We start from the raw sequence: 27396 nt of genomic DNA, 5'->3' as shown, positions 1-27396 counted from the left end.
GTGGTTGGAACAAAAAACGTTTGACAGGCATTTGTTTATGTTTTATTGACGAAGAAATTGGTGAAAAGTTTTTCTCGATTGATCGACGCATCCCGAAATTACGGATCATGGCACTTGAGAAAAGAAAATTAATTGTGCACAAACATCTAGAGAACCCTTCGTGGTCTGCCTTCAAAATAGCAAAAGTGTTTAAATTCCCAAAGTCAACGGTGAGTCTTGTAATCAAACGTTACAAGGATACTTTGCGTGTGGATAGAGCACAGCGCATCTATAATAAAAGTGGCACTAGGGACAAAGAGCTGAGAAGAAAGGTGTTGAGGTACGTGAAAAGAAACCCAGGTGTCTCCATACGTGATTTGGCAAAGAAATACGATTCCAACTTTTCCACCGTGCGTAACATCCTTTCAAGAGAAGGATATAAGTCTTTTTGTGCCAGTAAACATCCGAATCGCTCCCTGAAACAAAATTTAGTGGCCAAAAAGGAGCACGATTACTATACGAACGATTTTTGACGAAATTTGATGGCTGCCACTACTCTAAGGAGGTACTAGAATGGTATTCTGCAAACAATGTAAATTTCGTCGTCAAAGAGATTAATCCTCCGAATTGCCCTGAGTTCAGACCGATCGAAAAATATTGGGCAATTGTCAAGCGAAAACTTTGAGGATGCGGTAAAGAAATGACAAATGCACAACAAATGCGTTTAAAGTGGAATGAGTTCGCCGGTACAGTGTCACCAGCGACTGTGCAGATCATGATGGCATCGATCACAAGTAAAGTGCGACAGTTCGTTCGAAACGGTGAAATGTAATAATTTGTTATATATCGTTTGAAAGCTGAATAAATACCCTTTTGTTTGACGTTTTGATCAACCGTGTATGTTGTTTAATTCTTGAGTTATGATCACTTGAATGCGTCCAAATTTACTTTGAATCGGGCTTTACTTTGATCAAACTTGCACCAGTTGTTCTCTATAGAAGTGTAAACAAACCACTGTCAAGTTAGTCAATTTATTATAATAAAGATGTGTTTTTTTACTTATATAATCATTTTGCTCGTTTATTGCAACAAAAAATACAGCTTATGGAACGTTTCAACTAGATTTCCACTAGAAAAATAAAAGTTCATATTTTCCACAGGCCAACATCCAGGCTCGTGTCTTTTGGTGCGATAACCACTCTTTGAATGTTTCAGCTCTTTTCGACGTTACACGGGCTGGCGCTTTTGGTTTATTGTTCATTTAGGAGATTTGGTTGAAATTTTTATATGCAAAATTCTCACATACATTCATAAGCGAATATCTCATTTAAACTAACTGCATTCATGATGCAATCTTCAGAAAAGTTGTTTTCGGTGAGCATTTCAAGATGGTATCTTATACCATTTTTGAGATACTGTCAAATACGACGTATAGAGGCCGGAAATTGATTCCAGACGCTATTTTAGAATCCAAGATGGCGACCATCGCGTAAAGAAAAACGGTAATATACTCTACAATATGGGTATTTTCGGAAAAGGAACGATATATAGAGGCCGGAAATTGATGCCAGACGCCATTTTAAAATCCAAGTCAACGACCATCAGATCAAGAAAAACTGTCAAATACTCTACAATATTGGTCATTTATTATGGTTCATTATAGACGTCATTTTGGAATCCAAGATAGCGACCACAGGTTCAACAAAAACTGCAAAATACCCTACAACATGGATTCCCGACCTCTACACGTCGTCCTTTATCTGAAAATACCAATATTGTAGGGTATTTGAAAGTTTTTATTGAACCTATGGCCACCATCTTGGAGTCTGACATCGATTTTCGGTCTCTACACGTCATCCCCTATCCAAAAATACCCATGTTGTAGGGTATTTGACAGTTTTTCTTGAACCGATGGTCACCATCTTGGATTCCAAAATGGCGTCTGACAATGATTTCCGGCCTCTACACGTCATCCCTTTTCCGGTTCCTTTTCTCACATTGCACAGCAACATCCTATATGGACAAGCTTTCGAGACATAACATATTAAGGAAGTTCATGTGCACACTAGCGCTGCGTATTGAGATAGTTCTGAAATAATATGAGCAGCATCCGAAAGGACTTAGTCAACTGAACAACTTTGCTCAAGACAGTAACCTTCTATTTGGTCAGGTTCTCGAGATACTGCTTATACAGGAAGTTCACTTGCACGCTAGTGCCGCTTAGTGAGTGTGTTCTGAACTAATATGACCATCATCCGAAAGGACTTGGTCAGCTGCACAACTTTGCTGAAGACAGCAACTTTCTGTATGGCCAGGACCACGAAATATTCTAGCTTGGGTCCAACGTTCCATATATTACAACGCCCGTCAAAAGTAATATAAAAGTGAACCGCCTCTAGCGGCGTAGTACCCAATTGCGTTTGTAGTTTCAATGATTTTTTTTTTGCAACGATGCCCTTGTCAGTTATATTGCAAATTTTCTTTTGGATTGAAAATACACTCAACTCTCTAAACTAAATATTGAAGGGGTCATCGAGTAAGGGAGGATATCGAGTTAGGAAGGTAAATTTAGGAAATCTGTTTGGGTAAAGTGGTCGAAGTAACATCAAGTAACTATCAAGTTAGGGAGAATATTGAGTTAGAGGGAGATCGAATAAGAGAGAGTTGACTGAATATGCTTTAAATGTTAAATACATATTTAATTTGTGTATGGTAAATTACATTGCTGGTACTCAACTTGTACTTTTGCATGATTGCATGTACTAATGCATGAATCATTTACTGAATAATTTATTTAATATCGAAATCGAGGCTAACAGTTGATCTATTAACATCATTTCACCGCAACACCATGCGATCTTGCGACTCATTTGAGCGATTAAGGAAGAACATCTTGCGATGAGTGTTTGCTAAAATTAGATGGAAAAGATTGCTTAATTGGAAAAAATATAAATATGACTCACTTATGTTATGATTTCTGCTCGATTTGGCTAGTATACGCATAATGAATTTGTTAAAAAGAGTACTTCTATTAAAAAACAATAAACGCGGGAATGTGAATCTCAAATATAGATGCCTGTTTTGATAGATCAACATGGTAGCTGAGCATCCAGCAACATTTTCTGGGTTGCTGTATTATTCAGTATGAACTGCTTTTGCTGGAATCAGTTCAGCAATCCATATTGCTGAAACTTGATTCATATTTTTGGTGTGTAGGATTACTAATTTTCACTTCGGATCCCCCTGAGTTGCCTCAGTGTTTGCTGATAACACAGATTTCTCCTAACGCTTCCAAAACTCGACTTTTAATATTCCCACATAAGCCCAGAGCTTCTTTTTTGAAACCTAGTAGTAGTCACTGTGAACGGGGTTTCAATTTCCTGGTCAAAAAATATTATAGTTCCAGTTGAAAATCGAAAAATCCCACACGCGACAATCGATTTTACTCTCGTTCTGTACGTTAAACATAACGTCGGACATAGTGCGCTGTATTCACACAATGATGCGCTATACAGCGCACTATGTCCGACGTTATGTTTAACGTTCAGAAAGAGAGTAAAATCGAATGTCACGTGTGGGGCTTTCCGATGTCCAACTTGACCGACAATATATAAAATGTTTGTATCCTCTTATAAATTAAATCCAAACTCTGCCTGAAGAATAAATTTCTGTGAAACAAAGTAGCCGAGGATACGCCGAAGCCAGGTCCGTTTGTTTGAAGGTTGCCGTGGCAACGGATAAACAACCTAGGTAAATAACAAAAGGATACCATGGCAGCAAGTATATAACCAAGGACTCCATGGTAACCAATAAACAACTAGGAGGGTATAAATAGTGAATTTTCACCTAGTTCTAATTAGTTCTAATCCAACCATCAAGCTGTGTTTACAGTAATAAACTGCGTTTAAATCAATCCTGTCTTTCTCTGCTACGAGCAATACCTACAAGAGGTTATGGGCACCCCGAAGGAAGCTGCGCATGGAATTCCCCAGTATTCCGGTGGACCGGGATTCGAAAATTGGAGTTTTCGCGTCAAGATGTTTTTGGATGCAGCTGGTGTGCTGCGGACATTGACGGAAAACGTACCAACAGTGGAAGCAGTTAAAGCGAAGATTGAAGAAGATGATCGGAAAACGAAGAGCTACATCGTAGGATTCTTGGCAGATGATGTTCTGGAAGTAGTCCGGGACAAAAGCAGCGCGAAAGAGATGTGGTCAAGCTTGCGTGAAGTTTTTGCCAAGAAGTCTGTGGCCAATCAAACGCTCCTACGAAAGCAGCTTGGACGCCTACGGATGAAGGAGGGAGCTTCGATGCGGTCTCACCTTTTGGCGTTCGATGATCTCGTGAGGCAACTCAGAACGGCTGGTGCGAACCTGGAGGATGGAGATCTCGTGTCTCAACTATTCCTTAGCTTGTCGGACTCATACGATCCCCTCGTCACAGCGCTGGAAAACATCAAGGAAGAAGACTTGAACTTGGATTTGGTGAAGCAACGGCTCCTTGCGGAAGAACAAAAACGTGCTGATCGGATGGGCGAAACTGTTGAGGACATACCAGCGGTTTTCGCAGCACACTACCAGGACAGACGTGGTGGCAAATTCAAGGGTAAATGCCACAACTGTGGCAAACCAGGCCACATGAAGAAGGACTGCCCCAACCCAAAGAAGGAAGTGCATGCTGCAATTGGAAAGAAAGCAATTAGCTTTATGGTGAGCCGCGACGAGTCAACAAAATCAAACGGTAGCACAATTAATTTCAAATTGGACTCTGGGGCTAGTGATCATTTGGTCAATGTAAAAACGTTTTTCGACTCGACTGAAAGACTCCCGACCCCGGTGGTGATCAATGTGGCGAAGGATGGGGAAAACCTAGTAGCAAAGGACGAAGGCGAAATCAATGGCTACAGTTACCACGGCGTGCTTCTGAAAGTGATGAATGTTCTCTACGTGCCGGATCTCCGCGAAAACCTGTTGTCAGTGAAGAAACTTGCGGCCGTCGGTGTCGAAGTGCTGTTTCTCAAGAATAAAGCTGTACTGAAAAAGGATGGCGATGTTATCGCTACTGCACCAATGAAGGGGAACTTATACGAGCTCGATATTAAGGTGAATGATCCAGTTGCTAACGTTTGCCAGGTGGATCGCAACGAACTTTGACATCGTCGCTTAGGACATCTTGGCCAAGGTGGAATGGCCAAAATCGTTCAAAAGGAGCTGGCCACTGGTGTGGATTTCAAGCCTGGACTAAATCGGTTCTGCGATGCCTGTGCTCAAGGCAAACAGTGTCGAGACCCGTTCGATGGAACACGAACCCGAGCAAAGCGACCCCTCGAGCGGATTCACTCGGACGTATGCGGTCAAATCGATCCACCAGCCTGGGACGGATCGAAATATTTTGTGTCATTTATCGACGACAAAACGCACTTTGCTATGATTTACCTCATGAAACGGAAGTCAGAGGTCTTCGAAAAATTCCAGGTAAACGAAGCACTGGTAACCGCTCATTTCGGCACGCTGATTTCGAAACTTACCGTGGATCAAGGTCGGGAATATGGATCAACGGAAAGCCTACTACAAGAAGAAAGGTATTCAGGTTGAGGCAACTGTCGCTTACACGCCTCAACAAAATGGTGTGGCTGAGCGTTTCAGCAGAACGCTTGTGGAAAAAGTGAGGACCATGTTGCTTGATTCGTCAATGCCGAAGCAGATGTGGAATGAAGCAGCTCTTACAGCGGTGTATTTAATCAACCGCAGTCCATCCGCAGCGTTGCTGGAAGGAGTAACATCGGCCGAATATTGGATGGGATCCAAGCCGGACATGTCGAAGCTTCGTGTTTTTGGATGCAAGGCGTATGCATGGATCCCTACGCAACTCCGAAAAAAGTTGGATGCTAAAAGTCAAGAAGTCCTCATGATCGGCTATGCCTATGGAATAGAAAAAGCAGGAAGGTAGTGATTGCTCGTGACGTTCGTTTCGACGAGACCTGTTTCCCGTACGCTTCTGAGCCTAGAAAAGAGAAGAAGCCGTTAGTCGTTTTACCTTCGTACGAGCAAGAGGGGGAAGCAGCTGAGCCCGAAGACGAACCTGCCGATGAAGAATCAGATACAGACGATGGACAACATCTCCAAGATCCAGAGGACAACATATCAGATGAAGCAACAGTCGCTGCGCTCCCTTCGCAAATAAATAGTGACGAAACTCATGTCAAGGCGTAGCGAACGGGAGCGCAAGTTTCCGGGTAAGTTGCTCGATTATATTACTGGTTTCCAAGCAACCCCTGCTGCGTTTTCCTTCACATTAGATGTTCCTGAAACCTACAAGCATGTGCTAGTTCGGGAAGACCGAGACGAGTGGCTGCAAGCCATTCAAGACGAGTTGCAGTCAATGGAGAAAAATCAGGTGTGGAAGATGGTACCATGCCCCGCTAACGTGAAGCCATTAAAAACCAAGTGGGTTTTCCGGATTAAGGAGGACGAGGCCGGACGGATAGTACGGTACAAGGCCCGACTGGTCGCGAAGGGTTTTCTGCAGAAACCTGGACTGGACTACAAAGAGACGTACGCTCCAGTGGCCAAGCTTGCGACGATTAGAATCATCCTTGCGGTTGGTGTTCACGAGGGCTTCTTCTTTCACCAGATGGATGTAAAGACGGCTTTTCTTCACGGCGAGCTAAAGGAATCAATTTTCATTTGTCCTCCAGACGGTACGAAGTCAGCACCAGGGATGGCGTGCAAGCTGCAAAAGTCGCTTTACGGACTTAAGCAGTCACCACGGTGTTGGAATCAGAAGTTCACTAGCCAGATCGAGAAACTGGGTTTCGTACGATCGAAGAGAGACTACTGCTTGTACGTCAGGTACGAGGAGAATGATGAGCTTTATATCATCCTGTACGTCGATGATCTTCTGATTGCGGGAAGAAATTTGGACACCAACAACAAGCTAAAAAAGAAGCTATCTACTGTTTTTGAGATGACCGATTGCGGAGAATTGCGACACTTTCTTGGTATACGGATCAATTACAACCGTAATGGTGGATCTTTGCGACTGTCACAGGAATCCAACGTTACAAAGGTACTGGATCATTTTGGAATGGGTGAATGCAATCCGATCAAGACTCCAATGGAAAAAGGTCTACAACTACCTCGAGGTGGGCCTAGCGCTGAAGAACCATATCGCGAATTGCTTGGCAGCTTGATGTACATTATGCTCTGTGTAAGGCCAGATGTATGTTACCCTGTCGGTTATCTCGGGCGATTCCAACAGGATTCATCAACCGTACATTGGAATGCATTGAAGCGAGTGGTGCGGTATCTTAGCGGGACAAAAAACCTGAGTCTCGAATACCAGAGGAACAGTGAATCAGTACCGCTCATAGGCTATGCCGATGCCGATTGGGCGGCCGACCTTCATGACCGAAAATCTGTGAGCGGCTTCATTTTCAAGGTCTATGGATGCACCGTATCCTGGAGTAGCAAGAAACAATCCACCGTATCATTGTCGTCAAGTGAAGCTGAGTACGTTTCTCTTAGTGCAGCAGCAGCAGAAGCCGTATGGATCAGTGGCATTTTGAACGACCTTCAAGTAATTGCCAATCCAGTGACAATCTATGAAGACAACCGCGGATGCATCGGCATGGCGAAAAATCTAGAAAGCAAGAGGACCAAGCACATTGACGTGAAACATCATTTCATACGAGATCTGGTGGAGAGTGGTACATTGCACATCGAGCCGATTGGAACCCGTGATCAACTGGCGGATCTGTTCACAAAACCTTTGGAAGCCACCCGGTTCCAACAACTGACGTCTTACATAGGAATGTCGGATTGAGAGGGAGTGTGAAACAAAGTAGCCGAGGATACGCCGAAGCCAGGTCCGTTTGTTTGAAGGTTGCCGTGGCAACGGATAAACAACCTAGGTAAATAACAAAAGGATACCATGGCAGCAAGTATATAACCAAGGACTCCATGGTAACCAATAAACAACTAGGAGGGTATAAATAGTGAATTTTCACCTAGTTCTAATTAGTTCTAATCCAACCATCAAGCTGTGTTTACAGTAATAAACTTCGTTTAAATCAATCCTGTCTTTCTCTGCTACGAGCAATACCTACAAGAATTTCTAATATTTAAACAAGTTTTTAGAACGGGCATGCTTTATGCTGTGCCAATATGGTCTAGTTGTTGCACTACCAGGAAAAAAGCACTTCAAATGATTCAGATCAAAGTTCTGAAGATGCCTCCCTGGTACAGTACTACCGAGGTATATAGCATTTCGAATGTTGTGACTTTAGAACAAATGTCCAACAAAATAATTAATTATTTCAGGCAGAAATCGTTAATTCCATTTACATTTAGATAACATTTAGTTTTAAGTTTTAAGATGGCAATGTTTATACTGACATGCAGAACATGACAACCTTTTTAAAATACTGAATTGCTATGGCAGAAACAATGTAAACACACTTAGATATATATCATAATAATGACGGCTGGTAAGTTCCTGTAGGCTGGAGGACTTAGATAAAAATGAAATTTCATTTGACACATGATCTTCAATAACTTTTTTGCAAGGCGTCTGCTTATTAGTTGACTTTTACACTTTATGAATGATCAGTAATAGAAATTTGCCAAAAGGCATAAGGGGATTTCTATCCGTGTAATATTCCATTCTTCATACACGGTAATGACCCGGAAAAACCCATATTCTTGTTTTCGTTCGAACCGTATTTTCCATACAAAAATTTTTTTTTTTTTTTGTATGAAAAATACGTTTCGAACGAAAACAAGAATATGGGTGTACTGGAAAATCGCATAGAACAAATTTTCAAAAGAGGGACTGTTTACCGCGACTGGTGCCGTTAAAGTGGAGGAAGCAAATCATCTCCTGCCACAGCTTTGCCACTTTTGATTGAAATGTTTATCAATTAAATTGAATTTTGGAAATAGTTGTGTCTGCGGTTATGTCAAAATAAACCTCAATTATCATGAGATGTTCCAAAAGCATATGAGGTAATTCTGTTTAAATTTCAGCACATTTGAAGCATAAAAATATATATATCGGGGTAATTTTGAAAATAGTAATGGTAATATAATTTATTCCGATGCCCGATCGAACCATCTATTCATTTTTCATGTGAATCCTTCGCAGCATCCAAAAACTACAGGGGAAACTTATTGCTCAGTTTCAGCCTCGACACGAGGACCGTATCCTGCTGATCACGAGCCGAATGCTGCTCAGAAACGTACAGTGCGTCAAAGCTACAGAATCTAGATTCAATTAAATTGCTCGTAAGCATTTCAGATAATCCTATCTCCAGGAATATCGAAAGGAACTCGGAATGAACATAAGAAACACTTAACGCATCGAAATTGTACGGCTTGAACTTGAGATCCTTTCAGATGCCGCACGCCAACATTTCCATCGTCTAATCCGTTTCCGGCCATAATCTTCCGTTTCTTGTTGTCCATCATAATTCAACCATTGGACATGGCCTTGCTAAATCCAACCTTTGCGTTCGGAGAAGTCTTCATCAGCTCCTCCTGTGGAATGGCATTGAACAGTTAGTTCCTGCATGATTTCCAGCGACACTGGGTGTGCAATTATGGAATTATAAACCGAAAATAAACACTTTGATTTGCCGGTTCCTCAGACGTGAATAACAACGCACAAACCGCGATCCAGAATGAATAGCTATCAAAACTGCAACGTTCGGGTTTGTGTTGTAAACAATACGATGCCGTATAAGGAAAGCACAATTAGCTGTCATTTGCTTTAGAAGTAAGATTTCACTAACACAGTCAAGCTCATGTGTAAAGCGTAATGTGACATAAAAACGATCATTTCGACGAGTTTCGATTCGGGACGGCTGCGCCGGCCCGTGACAATCGACGGTGATGAGTTCGAGGCGACGTCGGATAACAACTGCAGCAGAGAAATTTGTCGGCGTATTATTGCCGGAAGTAGTGCTTACTACGGACTCCCCAAGACCCTGAGGTCGGGTAATCTTCACCTCCGTACTAAATGTACCATGTACAAGACGCTGATAAGACCGGTAGTTCTCTACGGGCACGAGACGTGGACGATGCTCGAGGAGGACCTGCAAGCACTGGGTGTTTTCGAACGACGAGTGCTTAGGACCATCTTTGGCGGGGTATGTGAGAACGGTGCATGGAGGCGGAGGATGAACCACGAGCTGGCGCAACTCTATGGCGAACCCTGTATCCAAAAAGTTGCGAAAGCTGAACGGGTACGATGGGCGGGACACGTTTTAAGAATGCCGGAAAACAATCCCGCAAAAATGGTGTTTGCCTCGAATCCGGCCGGTACAAGACGAAGAGGAGCACAGCGAGCAAGGTGGTTAGACCAAGTGGAGCAGGATCTTGGAAGTGTGGGACGGTCAAGAAATTGGAGACAAGAAGCCACGGACCGAGTGAATTGGCGTAACATTGTGATGCAGGTGCAATCGTGAGGGATGTCGGACCAGGATAAGTAAATAAGTAGGACTGAATTTAAAATTTGATAAAAAAAAATGCAATTTTCAAGCTTATTTGGAAGATACCTTGAGTTAGTAATAAGTTTTGTGGCAAATGCCGGGGGTTCGTGAGCATTTCTGACATTGCTAAAAATTATGATAGCATCAGATAGCGGGGTTGCTATTGTAATAGGATGCTTTGTTGATTGTGCATTAACTCTTGATTGCTTGTAAAACTTATGAATATTTTAGGTGGCCAAAAAGGTGGACGCCTGAGCTTTTCCACATTTATATCGCTGTGAAGCAACTGTAAACTCTAGAGGGAATTTATATCTGTAACTGAAACCAGTTGGATTTTGTTTGCTAACCTGGTTTAATTATCTTAAAGATAAATCGTCCAGCTCAAACCTTTGTAAGGGTAAGAGGTGGACCATCGTCATCATCATGAACTGCTATAAAACTTCCATAAAACAAAGATTTTTGCTTGGGATGGGCTTTCGCGGTCATCTTAAAAATCATCGCAATAATGCTGATTTAAAAATTGTGCACGTCGAGGTATGACAGTGAAATCTTTAAATGCTTCTATTTCTCAAAAAACAGTTCCCCCTGCTTCCCTCATTTAGCGCTTGACACACTTAATGTTAAATCCTGGTCGAAAATGTCAGGTTGATTTGGTATCGACGTTGGTGTTAATCAATACAATCATAAGCAAATGTTTAGTACATTTTCCAAACAGGGACGGTATTGAAAGTTAATCCGAGTCGGAGTTTGCCGGAGAGCCTGAAGACACGAGCGTTAAACAAGAATTGCTTAGAAAACTTTTCCTGCGTAATCCTCATGGCGAACGTTACGACTGATCGACCAGACGCGTTTGCATTCAAGTTGGCCTATAGAGCAGCAGCTATCAACCAGCTTCTTCGCGTTAGCGATAAAGCCAACAACATCAGGCAAGATGCGTGATTTTTCTAAGCTGAGTGTTGAAAAGCCCGTAACCCTTTTGCCTGCTGTTGAACTTAACCAAGAGCTGGAGGAGTTCAATTGCTCACAGATGAACAATATAAATTACACTGCCGGTTGGATATATTCCACAGTTACCCACAAGTAATGTATCGACCGCCTGAAAAGTGATGCACAATCTGGCGAGCAGAATTCAACATTTGCTCGCCTGAAAGGTGTCGGACAACAAATGGTAAGCCTGGAACTCGAAAAGTAGCTTGCAAGCATTGTATCCGTTTTCAGCAAGAATTTTGACAACCTACTTCGCGAAAGTCCTGTAGGGATCAATAGCCGAATAGTTGTTATTCATGCATAGCATCAATTGTTGATCTATACCTAAATATGTTGATGTCAGCAAAGATCAAGTATTTGAACGAATCATTCAAGATGAAAAAACTCTCCGGTTAAAAGAAGACAAACACTGCTGGCAATCTCAAAGCCAAAAAAATTAATATTTGTTAAATTTGCTTTTTTCTCTCTTTTTCATAGTTACTGTTGGTATATTTACTATAAAATTAATTATAATGGGATAATGGGATACACTGATGTTTATTACTTGGTAACACCTACCACCTGGAGTGGTAATTCTAATTCAGAAATGTTTAACCCCACAGCTTGAAAGTATCGGTACTATTATTCCTAGCAAATAAATCCCATCACCTACACGGTTAAAAATATATACTCAATTTTAAGTTACTTTCACCCAACTTGGTGCTTCCGTGGGGCTAGCCAAAATTGAGTAAACAGGAGAAACTCAAATTTGGGTAATTTCGATCTGGGATTCAATGGGTGAAAACAACCTACTTGTTTATCGTATGAAATAGGTGAAATTTACTCAACGTCGGGAGGAGAAAAATGTCAGAATGTTAGCAATGAAACAGTTTTACCTTTCAAAATTTAAGTGGAAACGAAAATATAATTTATTGCATTAATGTAAAAAATCACTCATATATAATCTAGAATTCCCGTACCTCAGATGCACTAGTCGGAGAACTGATGCAGATAACTCCTTCTTCTTGGTATAGTTCAGTAAACTCTACATTTGGCAATGAGATGCCGGATCGCGGATGGATGGTTTGAAAAAATTGTTGATACACCACAATCTTCTCACTTCTCTGGCACGACCTCAGGCAAGACTACTGCTCAATGTCCAATGTTGTATGGTTCCGTTGGACATTTTGATGTGCAGCATCCACTTTTCTGCATCTGTGGAGATCTTCGATTGGCTAGTCGATTGGCCAAACGAAATTAAAACCGGTCCCGTTTGTACCGTACTAAATCAAACCCGTCTGGACCGGGCGAAATCGGACACGTCTGGATGTTCAGCCAATGAGCGGTGTTATCTGCCGGGTATTTTCCGACTCTTCGATCCATATCGAGAACTCTTCGATTAGAACCTGTACGGATCGAACAAAATAACAAATTTGAGAGAATTTCCATTACATAATAATTAAAAACACTTACCTTCAATCAACATGAACGAAAAATCTCTTTAACTGTAGGCGAACGACTAGTCAAGGCAAACGCAAACAATGAACTGCCAGCAACGACTGCAGCACTGACCGAAGTGCTGTTATAATTTTCATCCAAAAATAAGTTAAAAGTACTCAACTAATCATCCCGCTGTGAGATCATGCCAATTGAGTTATTTTGATTAAAATTTGAGTTTATTTTCACTTCAATTCGCAGCGCGATTGCTTTGAAAGGAATATCTTGAAAGCTATTTTAGGAGATTTCTTTACAATTATTGATGGTGTACTTTTAACAAGCATCCATAAAACAAATATTATAGGAACAATGAAAATCATTACAAATAAATAAATAATATTTTTTCATTGAATTTCATCAGAAAAATAATTCAAAATTGAGTTCTTCTGATATTACTCATTAGTTGAGTAAATTTTAACCAGAACTTGTTTGAGAATTACTCAACAGTGGACCTCAAGTGGTAGAACCCAGCGTTGAGTTATTTTTTACTCAATTTTGGGACTTTTTTCTTACCGTGTACCTATTAGGATAATACTCACCCCCTCCCAGCCCTGTGCTGTGTTATCCAAACATATATATGATTCTCTTGAGAGAGCCACTTAAGGAAAACTTTCAAGATCACTCAAGTGCAATCCACTGGAGGGCTGTTGGAATTTTGATCACTTTGCCAACAGTTTCCACACTTCCAGATCTGAAGCACCGACGAAAACAAGCAACGGGTTTCCGGGCGAGGGGTGACGAAAGTTACGAAATTTATACCCCCGCTCTAGGGATGCAATTTTTCTTCGCTCTTATGATGCTTACGTCACACGTCCTTACGCTATCAAAACATGCCGAAATGGGAAACGGTCGGTGGGTGGGCAGACATTGTTATACAGATGTTAAGGGGAGCAGCTCGAGAAGAAATCAAATCACTTCAGGGACAAAGATAACATCAAAAATCTTTTGCACTTGCATATGGTGTTGTTTTTCCTCCGGATTTTTCTTCCGGACCTACAACATGGCAGGAACCAGCTATTTATCTCGGTAACACTTTTATCCTTTCTCGTAGATCCGCTGCTTTCTCCCAATGGTCCCAATTTGCTCCGGAACAGAAACTCTGACTCTGACTTCCAGTGCTCGTGTTTGTGTGTGTGCTCATGTGTGCTCCTCCAGCCAGTGCCAGAAACCGTCATAAACGAGACTCGAGATGATCGATGGCTGATGCTTCGACTAGCTACTGCTGCTGCTGCTTACTTTTCGAGAGTTGAGGGTTGAGCTTCCGCTTCAGCAACCATCCAGGCAGGGGAGAGTCTTTATCAAATCGGCACACCATCGGAGGGAGGGTAGGCAGAGCAACCGGAACGGAACGACTTCGAAGGAAGAAAACAACTTTTGCAAATATGGTGAAATCGTAAAATTTTTCCACTACTGGTTTGCTTCCTTTCCGTGCTTGTCTGTTTGGATTTGTGGCAGGGAAGAGGATGTTCTTTGCACTCCGCCCGGACAAAAGTATGGCTTAAGTGTCCTCTTGGGGCGAATGGTCTTTTTACTGAGCATTCTTGGAAGCACTTTTGCTTGTTAGTCATACCGTTCTTCGTGTGAAGTTCGGTGGCAAAACGTATGACACTCTCCCCTAGGTTGACTTTGGTCAAAATGAAAAATATGAAGTTTATTACGCGTGAGGATTATGAATTCTAGAACAAGCATTTCCTTTTTTTTGGGACTCTTAATTTAATGCAAATTCTTCGTCAAGCTGGGCCAGTACTGCAGTCAAGCGTCCAATGAATTAGCAATAGCTGGCAATGATGACTCTCAGTAGTGTTAGTCAAGTCATGAATAATTGAGAAGCGCAGTTTTTTTTATTTGTATTGAAACAGCATCATAGCAAGCGACAGACGAAAACAATTCAGACGGATAAATTTCTCCGCTGCATTACCTTCAATGCCATCACAGTCATATACGACGGTTTTCATGAAAAATTCAAATGCTCAGCTGATAAATGCAGGGCAAAAGGTTGAACACCTTCTGAGCAGTACGCGACCCTCCATTATCGAAATAGCGGTGTGGGTGTTTGATTGTGAGTTGTAAAATTCTTTCGACCCATTTGCCAAAGAGCACGTGGTCTGATGAGCATAGAGCACAGCTGCATGAGGAGCCTAACGCAATGAAATGGGCAAGGATACTGAGAGAAACTTCGGCACTGAAATGTCCTTTATAGCCCGATTTTGCTATTTGACTTCCGAACTGTATGGAGGGGAACAACTGAGCAAAAGCATGAATGGGCACGAAGACCATTGGGTCCGACTGGTGCACGAAGCCAGACTGAGAGTGAGAATAAGAACGATTGGATGAAAGCATCCTTGCGTTTCGCGAGTTTTGTTGTTATCAATAAATTTCCGGCGCGCTTTTGGCGTTGATTCAGTGTTGCCACATGCTTCGGTTTAATTGGATCAAAACAAGCGTTGACAATCATCGAAGAGAGCTATACATTTTGGACTGAGGTTCCAGCAGAAAGATAGGTAGAGTTTTAATGTTAATTATGGATGGTGCAAAACGCACTGTTTGAGCAAAATCAAGCGGCAAGGATGCATGGAAATTCAATACCATGCCTACTAGTAACAATTCAACAATACCTAGTAGTAATTCAAGCTGAACAGTAAGAACAGAAGCTGACTATTGGTTGATTTAAGGTGTACGATTTGAGGTGTACACCAGGCTGATTAGTAGTGCATAAAGCAAATCTTATCCTCTGATCTAAAGACTGAACAAGACCTATTTAATCTTAACACTACTCCTCAAATCAGCAATGCGCAACTAATATTTTGATGGTTTGATAGAATATTATGAATCTATTGCACTATATTGTTTAATGCCGTCAGGGTTACTTGTTGCATGTCCAACATGTTAGTTCTTCTAAACTCACTGCCTACCTTTCAAATTCCAAGCAGCGCCAGCAGTAAAGATAAGGACCAGACCTTTTTAGGAATAGCTCCAGGTTGAAGTGGACTGCGACGACGTCGGAACATCTATATTCCTGTGGTAGACTTTAAATGATCTTTATTTCTTGAATTTGTGGTTGATTTTCAAGTGACACAAATGCGTCTTTTCAACTTTAATTAATTAGAAATTTTTAACTATTAATTATAGTTCCTAGTCCTATCAGACCTGCTTAGAGAATGACCACCTTGGTGGGATTGGTTTGTTTGAATTGCAAAAAGGAGACTACCTAAAACTACTATTTACAACTACAACTAACCTTCAACTACTATATACACCTAACCTACTATGTAAAAATTGCTTATCAAAGCATGTTCTGATGTGTTGCATTTCTCAGGGCTGGTAGCGATCACTGCTGTCAAAAATAGTGATTTTAGTGACCATGTTGAAGAAATAAGTGACCAAATAGTGACTTATAGTTGTAAAAATAGTGACTAAAAAGTGAAAGTAGTTTTTTTTTCTGATGGCACACCAAATAAATGTTTGATGTTTTAGACTTATTCAATAAATATCTCATAAAAATTTATGTACGATATGAACCTTTAAAGCGAAAGCTTCAATAGAAAGTTTATGACCAAACCCACGGTATTAGTCAGGGTGTCTAATGACTGCAAAAACCTGGAAAACCGGGAAAGCTCAAAAATTTTTATTTTTCCTTAAAAAAAACCTGGAAGGCTCAGAGAATATAGTCATTTTATTACTAAGGATATTTTAACACAATGCTCCGATGAATACGATGCCTCCGAAAAACGTGTACAGGCAAGTTTGCAGTAGCATAGCTTAGCCATTTCTTAATGATTTTCAAAAATTGTGGTACCTTTAGAATTCCTAGGGTTAGTAAATTATTTTGATTGTAAAAAAAAATTGAAACTAGAGTCGTCTACTTTTTTAAAAATCGAAAAGAGTTGTTACACTTTTTTTTTAAAGGTTTGTTTGTAGGGTTTTGCAAGTAGCGCAAGATCTGTAATTTAGATTAATGGGCACAAAGGTTCACAATTATCCGGAATACAGTCATGATTCCTATATATGGATCCTGGAGACAACGGAACGGTCCACGAAAAATCCGGAACATCTGTAAAAGTGTTCAATCCATGAACCTGATCCTAGAGCTCTGCGGTTTTTTGAAAACATTAAGAACTGTGAAATAAAAAAAAATTTGGTTGTGTCATAAACATGTACCTAAATGATCATGGGACCGTCCTCTGGAAGATCCGGAACATCCGTAAAAGTGGACAATCCATTCAACTGATCCTAGAGCTCCGCGTTTTTTTAACATTAGGATCTGTGATATAAGAATGAATTTGGGTCATGGACCCAGATGGCCGGTCCGATGGAAGATCCGGAACATCCGTAAAAGTGGTAAATCCACGATCCTGATACTAGAACTCCGCGTTTTTTTTTAAACATTAAGAACTGTGATGATAGAAAGAATTTAGGGTTGTGACATAAACATGAATTGGATACAGCCTTGTGTAACCGTCCGTCGAATTCGCTTGAAGAGAAGGTTTTTACAATGCAGTAGCTTATGCGCCACTCTCGAGATCGAGAGACTACTGGTCGTGTTGAATTGCCCGACTATGCTCTAAAGAGCAAATATTGAGTTCTCAGGGGAGTCTTTGAACGGTTGATTCTTACGCCGACAGAGCTTTCTAAAATTTAACAAAAAAGTCACGTTTCCAGTCGGTCATACGCCGCTAAAGGTGTGAACGTACTAGGAGAACGAAAAGCGAGGGGAACGTAAACGAAAGTGAATCGAAGTGAACGGAAAGCTTTTACCTAGGGAATGGTTCGTAGCATAAATCAGAACAAAAGGTAATTTCACAGACAAACAGACATAACACTCGAAAGTTGTTCATCGAACAAGCATTTAACGGACAATTTGAAAGTATCGTAGTTGGTAGTACCGCCACCTGTGGCGCGCATAGTCAATTCCCTTGCGTTTGCGGTTACACACTACCGCCATCTGTTCAGCGTAGTGCCCACCACAGTGTACTCAACAGATGGCGGTAATGTTTTAGCAACGATGTTTTACAGTGAGAAATATTCAATGTGTTATGTCTGTTTGTCTGTGGTAATTTCATTTGAATGAACTTTAATTCATTTCAATTCATCTTTTCTAATTCGGGTTAAACTTTGTGTGTGTGGCTTGTAAATGTTTTAGTGTAATGGCCATATTGATGACGTACCTGCGCAGGGTTTATGCTGGCGTTGACTTCTCGGCAGGTACGGGAACGGTCGAGGGGTCCATCGAACCGCGGCGATGTTTTGCTGACAAGGTGGTGTAGGGTGGGTATTCACCAACCTCGGAGGGCTCGTATGCATTCAAAGAGGGCCGAACTAAAGGTGCGGAGGTGGCGCGGCTGGACGAAAGCTTTCGATTTCGAGGTTAGCAGGCCGTCCAGAGCAACCCAGAAATCCCGCAAGAAGGCCAACGTGCCCCGCCGAGTGACCCTCGCGAACTACCACTACTCGATCACTACGGGACGAAATGAAACCTTCCCACAAGACCCCCAAGCACTCGGACGTTACCTTAAGATGATGGGAAACCAGCACTCCGTTTAACTACCGATCACGGCGGGCCGAAACGAGCATACGAGCGATGGCGGTCAACACGTGAGTGTGTGGTGTCGTGACAGGAATCAAGCCTGTATATAAAGCGCTCGTTGGACGAACGCTGTTTGTCCAACGCGAATCACTAATTTTAGTACCAATAATTTAAAAGAATTCAATGTCTAAAATTACCTTTGTTATTTTCAATAAACTGCACACAGAGCAGGAAAATTGTGCCTTCTTGGCTTTGTTTCTACGAAACTTTAACTAAACAAAATTACAAAAGAAACATAAAAGATTAACCTTCACTTCACCACTTTACTAAATTTTTAAGTCACACCTTAATTGAAACTAAAACGGAGATCACTGAGAAGAATTTTTTAATTAGACATCTGCTCACCAGCCGCTATGAACTTTAAGTGAACGAGAAGAATCCTAAATGCTACTAAAGACCTCGTTTTTTAGAGGAAATGGCCAATGTCGACTGCTAATGACATTTGACATATCTATCACATTCTAGAATGTTCGTTTTTGCACTAACGCTATCTTACATTTCGTTCGAAAAACAACATTATTCTATAACTTAGTAACCTAGTGTTTATATACATTTGAAGTTGCATTGGAAAAGAGGCATTGAAATTTAAATATTATACCATTTTATAGCAATTTATTAAATAAACGAACCATGCTACAAATTCAATATATTGCATTGGAGATGGATCTACCTTTAATTGGAAACCTATCCTAAACAAATAAACCGCATTCATATGGAAAACTAATCGAAATAGATGAACAACGTTACACTTGTTACTACGGATGTTATTCATCACCCGTACTAGCTGGTGATTGGGGGAGTGCCCCTTCCCGAACTCGAACTGTTCCGATAGGAGAATGTTGTGTTCCTCGACAAACTTAAGCAAACGATTGATAATGAGATTCTCGAACAATTTTCTCTGCACTGAAAGGAGGCTGCTTGGTCTGTAGCTTGAAGCTAATGTTGGGACCATCCTGGGTTTGCGGAGAGGTATGATTTTTGCTGCCTTCCAGATGCTTGGAAAGTTGTGCAGTTCATGAGAGTGAACCTTCATGCTGAGATTTTTCAACACTAGGTTGAATATTCCGTCGAACCCGGGGGCCTTCATGTTTTTGGTGCATTTCAGCGCTGAGCAAATCTGTTCCATTGTGATTCTATCCTCCGGGGAGATAGCACAAGGGGAGGAATCAAGGTTGAGACTGTAACCTGATCTTCGAGCGGACTTTGGATGGTGGAGTCAAGCAAGTGCGATTTGGCTCATCAATCGCATTTGCTTTCTCCTGAGGGGTGATTAGGTATAAGCCGATAGTCATCATATTCATCTTTGAGTGGTGGAATGGGTTTGGGGTGCGTCTTTAGGAGCATGAAAATCTTCCAGAATGGTCTGGAACGGTCGTCCAGATTCTGGACGAGTTGCCCGAAACTTTCGTTCCGGAGTGAGATCATTCTGGAAGCAATCTCCTTGTTAAGATCTCCGGTTCTTTGGAACTGGCGTCTACGAATATTTCTCAGGTGAATCAAGAGTTGGGTGTGGGAATCAATTCCAATAAACTTACCCCTCACAGGAACTCGTCGGATGCACGCCTCGTCAGCCACGGTTATGGCTTAGTGGAGTCCTTCCAACGTTCGATCGATGTCCTTCACGGTGTCAAGCGGCGGGTTGTCGATGATGTGCCTGTCTACCACGCGTCCAAACTGGGCCCAGTTTACGCGGTGGTAGTGCTTGCGCAGGCTTGGAGCAGGGGCTACGTTGCAGCCCAGTTCAGCCACCAGTTGGTGGTCGGAGCTTAGTTCGTTCAAGGCTACCGGCTTGGACAAGCTGGTATTTGTCAGAAACATTGTAACCCGACAGCCTTACGAGTTTTCCGTTTTTTTTTAGTAAAAATGGCTTAAGCGCCACTCCCGAGGGAGACCATCTACCGAGACTAGGGTTGCCCGACCGTATGAGACCTTTCGGGGAAGGTTCTGTTTTTTCCCAAGTGAATGGGCGGGAAGCATGTTGGCTGTCGATGGATCACGGTAAGGACGAGAATGCCCACGACGTATTATCGTGAAATTAAATGGAAAAAATGAAGCATTCACGAAAACAATTTCTGCCAACGATAAGTTGCTCTCGCTTTTCTAGATCCCTTCGGAAAAGAATGTACACACACTTTTTATCTGTAGTGTGTTGGTTTATTGAAAATGCATCCTATCCTGCATCCTGCATTCCTATTATTCTAGGCCTATCTCGAATTCATTCCCTCTAGCTAGCTTCTCTCTTCTTCTGGCGGTATTCATTTAGTGTGCTGTGCGACGAATGGTGTTCATTTTGTGTGTGTGTGCTACGAAAAGCTGTTTGGCGTTACCGGCGCTTGCGCGGATTGAAAAAGGTAACGGCTGAACGAACAGCGGCCTCGCTAGCGGTTATACTATGCTAGGGGCTTTAACTCACCATGCGCATGGGAATTTAGTGAACATGCATGTTACCAGACCCCCTCACTCTTTGGATTTTTTAGAGACAGATAACAGCGCCAATTCCAGTGACTGGAGTGTTGGAATAATTCTTTAGAGCGAGTGAATGCTTTTCCCATGTTTACTTCTATGCTTATTAAGATTCTTTTGAGCACCAGCTCCGCAAATCATCAATTAGTATTATAGATTTGCATCTTACTTATACCGGTGGTATATTGGAAACTCTTTCGCTCGAAAGCAAAACAAGCACATCATGATGCGCGCTTGGATATGTGATTGTTTTATCAAGTATTTCTGTTGCGTATAAAGTGGTAATGATTGAAAATCGGAACAATCACAAAGAAGTAAGAATCTTGCTATCGCAATATAATGATGATGACTTCGAGGATGACATCGTCCTCTTTCCTTGGCTGATCATCAACGTTCGCATTGACATCTATCATGCTGACATCTGTCAGTTATTGAGCCCAGGTGGTGAAGTTCGCGGGGAACTCACAACAGTTTCAATGTGCACTCAACAGATGGCACTGCGATCACATACGGGTGGTAATTATATGCCTTGTATGAGGAATTGATTAGTGGAATATCTTGTTAATTAGATATCTTTGATGTTACTCACGTTTTGACTCGCTACTTGCGTGGAGGAATTGGCGGTTGTTCGATGATGGCGGTTGGTCCCACGTGTACTACACGCGGTTACTCCGAAACGACGCTACTCCGGACTGCACATAGCCGATGTCGTTTTCCAACGACGCCTCATACGCTGAGTTGCGGTCTTCTACCTAGACGGGGTACGGCCGTCGCATCGATGGTCGTCACCGTCGACGGGAAACTGCGGAAAGTGGTTGTCGCTGAAGATAAAGGTCACCGGATCGAAACCAGTGGGTTGCTGCTCGCTGTGCCTAGGGCGCGGGAAAACCTTTTGCTGCCCTCTTCCGACCTCGGATACCACCGGGTATCCTTCGAAGCTGGTAAAAGGGGTCGAAAACGGTCGCTGACTGATGTGGGTTGTGTGACGATCTTCGCAACGTGCCACAAATCTGCCAAAGAAAATGCCGTCGCGTGGCATTCAACATCTGCACACTGAACACACTTAATTACCTCGATTTCAAAACACCTTCGCACACTCCTAACCGCCGAACTAACGCACTACGCACTTTCTGCTTTAATTTCGAAAACTAACGAACAAATCGAGGGAATTTATAAAGCAAATCTAAATAAGCAAAGTTAAAAAAAATTCACGTTTTCTTTTATCCCCTTTAATTCCACACCACGGCGCTATAACTAAACTTGAACCGCTCTCGCCTCTTCCACAGACCAGAACGAAGTGAAAGAGTCAAGTCTGATGATCCTCAGATTAGACGCAAGAATTGCAATCTTCGTCGCCGGAAATTACGTGAAATTGACGAAGTTGATTTTCACGAAGTTCTAAAAATCGCCTTCACACATATTAGTTTTAACAGAAATACGAAGGAAAGCATTCTCCTTCTATCAAGTTAACGTATATGCCAATTCGCTTCCCACCCGAAGTGCATGAAAGGATGGGACGGGTCAACAAATCCTAAAAGCAGAATTGTGTAGGTCGATGTCCTTGCGTTTACGCGTGGACTTGCTTAGACTCTTCGTATGGCTATCGAATTACGCTTTGGCGCTCGAAATGGTACAGAGAACTCATTTACCATCTAATGAACATTTCAGCGAGTGAACTGTTTGAGAACGCTTCATGGGGTTTGGAAATTTTCAATTCATGTACAACTTTTTAAATTTGATTTTTATAATAAATGGAACCTGCCACAACATGTCTAGCGTCGAAGGGTTGCCCACCGGTGAGATGAATGTTGGCTCATCCGAGAAGCAAACGGAGTACAGCCCATACAGCCCGTTCTAGTTCTGCTGGTAGTTCCGTCAGGCCTCATGGCGAGCATTCAGATCTCCTCCAACTACGAAGCAGGAAACGGTACGGGTGTTGGTGGACAGGTCCTTCTTGAATTTAGCCGCCCTTCCACTGCTGGCGGTACACTGTCGAGGGCAGTAGACGGTGATGAACTGGATGTACCTAGTCGACGACTCCACCTTCACACCGAGGGCCTCGATGATAGAGGTCCCTTTATCCCTTTCTTGAGGACGACCGCAACACCACCCCCCTGAAGCTGGTGCGATCAAGCCGGATAATGTTGTGATCAGGCAACCAGAAGCTGTCGCCGGACTTTAGATGGGTCTCGGTTAGAAGGCCCACGTCGATGCTGTACTTGCGGAGGAAGTCGTCAAGCTCAATCTTTTTTGGTCTTACAGAGCAAGAATTCCAGGTGATGATATTTAGCAGTTTAGGCGCCGTACTGGATGATGAGCTTACCGAAGACTTGGATCTTACGAAGAGCACCGGTCATGTTGTCGAAAATTTCCATCAGTTCATCCGCTGAGAACAGATCGGGGTTGTTGTTTTGCGCTGTTGGTTGTCTCCAGAATCCAGGAGGGATGGAGAGCTTTGGCCAGCAGAATCACCGGAAGTTGCTTGAGCGGAATGCACCCGCGAATTCGCTTGCCTTTGCTGAGGAGCACGAAGAGGCGGGAAATCCTTCGTCCGAAATGGCGGGACTTTGTCTTTCTTGCGTCCTGGTTGGTTGTTAGTTGCCGTCTGTTTTCAGATGCCTTTGAAGTCCACTGTCCGTCAGAACCTTGGTGTGAACCACCACAGTTGGCGCATTTTAACGCCACGGCTCCATCCGCAGGGCAGTCAGAAGTGGCGTGTTCGTGAGCGCAGTTGCTGCAGCGCGGCTTGATGTTGCAGTTGCTGGTACTGTGTCCAAAATTGAGGCACATCTGGCACTGCGTTACGTCACGATGGCCACCACGGCATGGTTCCCATCGTACAATGATGGAGTAGATCGAGCGGATGGCTTGCAGCGCATTGAGCGTCACCGTCCCTTTCTGGAAGTGCACCGTGAAAAGATAATCCGGGTACGTCTGCACGTTTTCGTCTCTCCTTGTCATCCAGACAGAGAGTGGGGCCAGCTTGTACCGGTTCTTGATTTTGGCTTCCACCATCTTGGGGTCGAAGTTTCTTAGACCCCTGATGATTACCTTGAACGGCTTCTCAACGGGGATGTCATGCGTGAAGATTTCCGCCTTGGTATCCTTCAAATATTTCATGGCGACCTCATACTCCGCTTACGGAGCATCACCTTGGTGCCGATCCTGCCGAGCTTAAACTCAGCTGCGACGCCCAGCGATGTGAAATCGCCAATCAGCGTGTTGAGTGGCACTTTCTTCACGACCAGTGGAGAAGCTTTATTTTGCCGCACTCGGGCTGGCAGAATTCTCGTTGTCGACGGCGTCGCATAAATCACCGATGACGCTGACGTTCGTCGCGGTGGCATCGTCACGTCCACTCGCACCATCGGACTGGCCCTGATGTTTCTTCCTCTTCTTGGTTCGCTTCACCGTGGCTCAGGTGGTATTCCCAACATCGGTGGAAAGAGTAGCGTACCTATTCGAAATAGGTACACTCAAGCTACCCTCACCGTTGTCTCTCGGAACCTGCTCCGGGAGCGCTGTCTTCCCAGCACACGAAGCGACCGACACTACTGATGACGTGATTAAACTGCGAACGTTTGGAACAAACTAGAGACTTTCGAACAACTCGACAGAGCGAGCAAAAACCGAACTGTACTGCTTGACGGTCAAGCAGAGAATGATGAACGAATTTCTGTATTCCTGTGATTTGTGTGTTCACCACTTTATATTGCACTTAATTTTCAACATCTATGGCACTATGGCATTATGGCACACGCAAGCAAAAGAATGTAAGAACTCCATAAGAAACACTTATGAATTTTAGCCACAAAAATCAGTATGAATTTCATTGATTTGCCTTATGAAAAATAATTTTTTTTTTTTTTTTTTTTTAATTACTTTATTTGTACAGGCTCAATCGAATAAACTTTACAGAGCCGAGTTATCCTTTGCGTTTTACATTATTACTGTCTTATATTTAAAGTTAAAGGAACTAGACCGAGTACTCGCGTTATGAAAAATAATGTTGACAAAAAATATTAAATCGGAGCAGACTGGAACCGATGCATGGACGTTGAGATTACGGGAGCTCGTATGTTGACAACTCGTCTTTCAACGCTTAAGAAAATGGAATGGCTAAAGGCGTATAAGAGCTGCGTTATGTTAGACGAAAATCTTTCATAATTCGTGCTTATGAAATTCATATTTGTCGTTCATAAGTCGAGTCTTATAAAATTCTTAAGTCTGTTTGCCTCAGTGTAGAATAGCATCCAAAGGACCATCGAGATAAATCGCACACTTGTGTCCATATTATGTTTTACTATACGTGAAATGAGACGAATGTTTTACTGTCACCATTTATTGATAAACAATTCTGCATTGCTGTATAATATTATTCTGGTTGCTAATATTCAACTTAAATTTGACGTATTTCACGTTAATGATCATACCTTTTGACACACATATGCTGAAGTGGTCCAGTAGGTATAGTTAACGTCTGTGAATCAGCGACTGCCGGTTCGAATTTCGAACTACAAAGGTAGTTTTTAGACTTATAATAACAATATAAATATGTAAATCCAAGTAGCCAGCAGCAAACATGGTAAAGCAGTCTCATAAAAAATATAAGATTTTAAGCGGCTTCCATTATTTTTTTTTTTTAAATAAAACTAGAACGGCGAACAAGGGTTGGAAAAGACTGTTATTTAATGCCTTATTATTTATATTACTGTTAAGCTTTCGGCTGCTTAAAATCACCAGATTAAGATGTTTAAAAGCTGCACAAAGATTAACATGGTTAATGTACAACAATTAATCTAACAAACACTTCTTAAGCATCAAATTACTACCTGGGTAGGGAACTGTTCTCTGCCTTTCTTCAACCAGCTGCCATTGAAGAAGTAATTCTATTGATTAAGAATCTAAAATTCAACAATTCTGCCAGATTAGACAATATATCAGCGCAATAATTAAAAGCCATTACTGGATTACCTGGAGGCAGATCGTGTCGTACCGATTTCCAAATCTGGTGATTCTTCCACAGGACTGCAACGTCTGTTATATCTGCGAACAACTCGAGTGAAGCCAAATTTCTCTGGTGCTCTGGTGCTAATTTGACAGCTCCTTCTTTTCGGCTACGATTAAGCTAGATACGCGTTGCGGAAAATAGAGCTAGTTTTCTAGATAACGTTATAGTACAGCATGATTCACGCAAATTATGCTCATCAATTCGCCAATCTGGCAACACTGCGTTGTTTGTATCGGATGCAAAGTTTTCTCGCTGCTACATTTTAACGATTAATTAATCACTTTGTGAAGTTTGACTATGGTTATAAACCATTTTTGTTAGCTTGTGAAAGTTCATTAGTACCTGTCGTATCTCGAGTGGAATTTGTGTAGTGATATCTGCATAGTGGCTGTGTTGTTTTGCTTTGTGCTGCTAAGATACGTCATTTCTATCTCTCATCCCACGTCGATTTTTCGTGATCCAGCGCCATCTGTTGTCCAGTAGTGACACTATCACGCTTCCATAGCACCATATTGTTTGGCGTGAAGTCAACTGAAAGGCGTATTTAATCCCTAGCTCAGTAATCATGGTCTGCACACGCTGCCAGAAGACGATTGCTAATTCGGATTTAATTACCTGCCGTGGCTACTGTGGGAACGTTTTTCACGCTATTTGCGTGGAAGTGGATTACGAGCTCAAAGACCAACTTGGTTTGCATGAGAAGAACGTATTCTGGATGTGTGATGACTGCGCTAACTTATTTGCTAATGGACATTTCCGCAATATTGTCACCCATTATGATGGCAATTATGCGGGAATCACGGATTCGTTGAACGGGATGAAAAAGGATATTGCGTTTTTGAATTCCACGGTCAAGAAATTGTCTACGAAAGTGGACAGCAAGCAACCTGATCCTTTAACTCCTCTTGGACCAAACCGATGGCAAAAGCAACTGAACGGCAATCTTAAACCGGGTTCGGCTAAGCGACGTCGAATGGATGATACTGCCACTGAAAGACCGAGCACAATTAAAGGAACGAAATCTACTGCCTGTAACTCTGTCAGATACGTGCCTCTCGAGGATGACCTACTGTGGGTGTATTTGTCTGCATTCGCACCTAGCACTACAGAAGATGACATCGCAACACTGGCACGCGAGTGTCTTTCGTTGCGCGAAGATGAAGTACTCAAGGTAGTGATGTTGGTTCGAAAAAATGCGGATATCTCGAATCTTCGATTCGTGACATTTAAGATCGGCATTGATAAAATGCATCGGGACTTGGCACTAGCTGCTGACCCTTGGCCTGAGCACGTAAATTTCCGTGAGTTCAGTGACGACCAGACAAAAAACGTTACCAGGATAACCAGAATAAGGAGTCAAGGTTCGGATCAACCCCACGAGCTGAAACCACCGGATGCGAATTAGAT

Source organism: Ochlerotatus camptorhynchus, unplaced genomic scaffold, assembly GCF_037179485.1.
Source record: "Ochlerotatus camptorhynchus isolate MF236.1 unplaced genomic scaffold, CSIRO-AGI_Acam_v1.1 ptg000237l, whole genome shotgun sequence".
NCBI classification, from domain to species: domain Eukaryota; kingdom Metazoa; phylum Arthropoda; class Insecta; order Diptera; family Culicidae; genus Ochlerotatus; species Ochlerotatus camptorhynchus.
Note: the sequence above shows the minus strand (reverse complement) of the source record.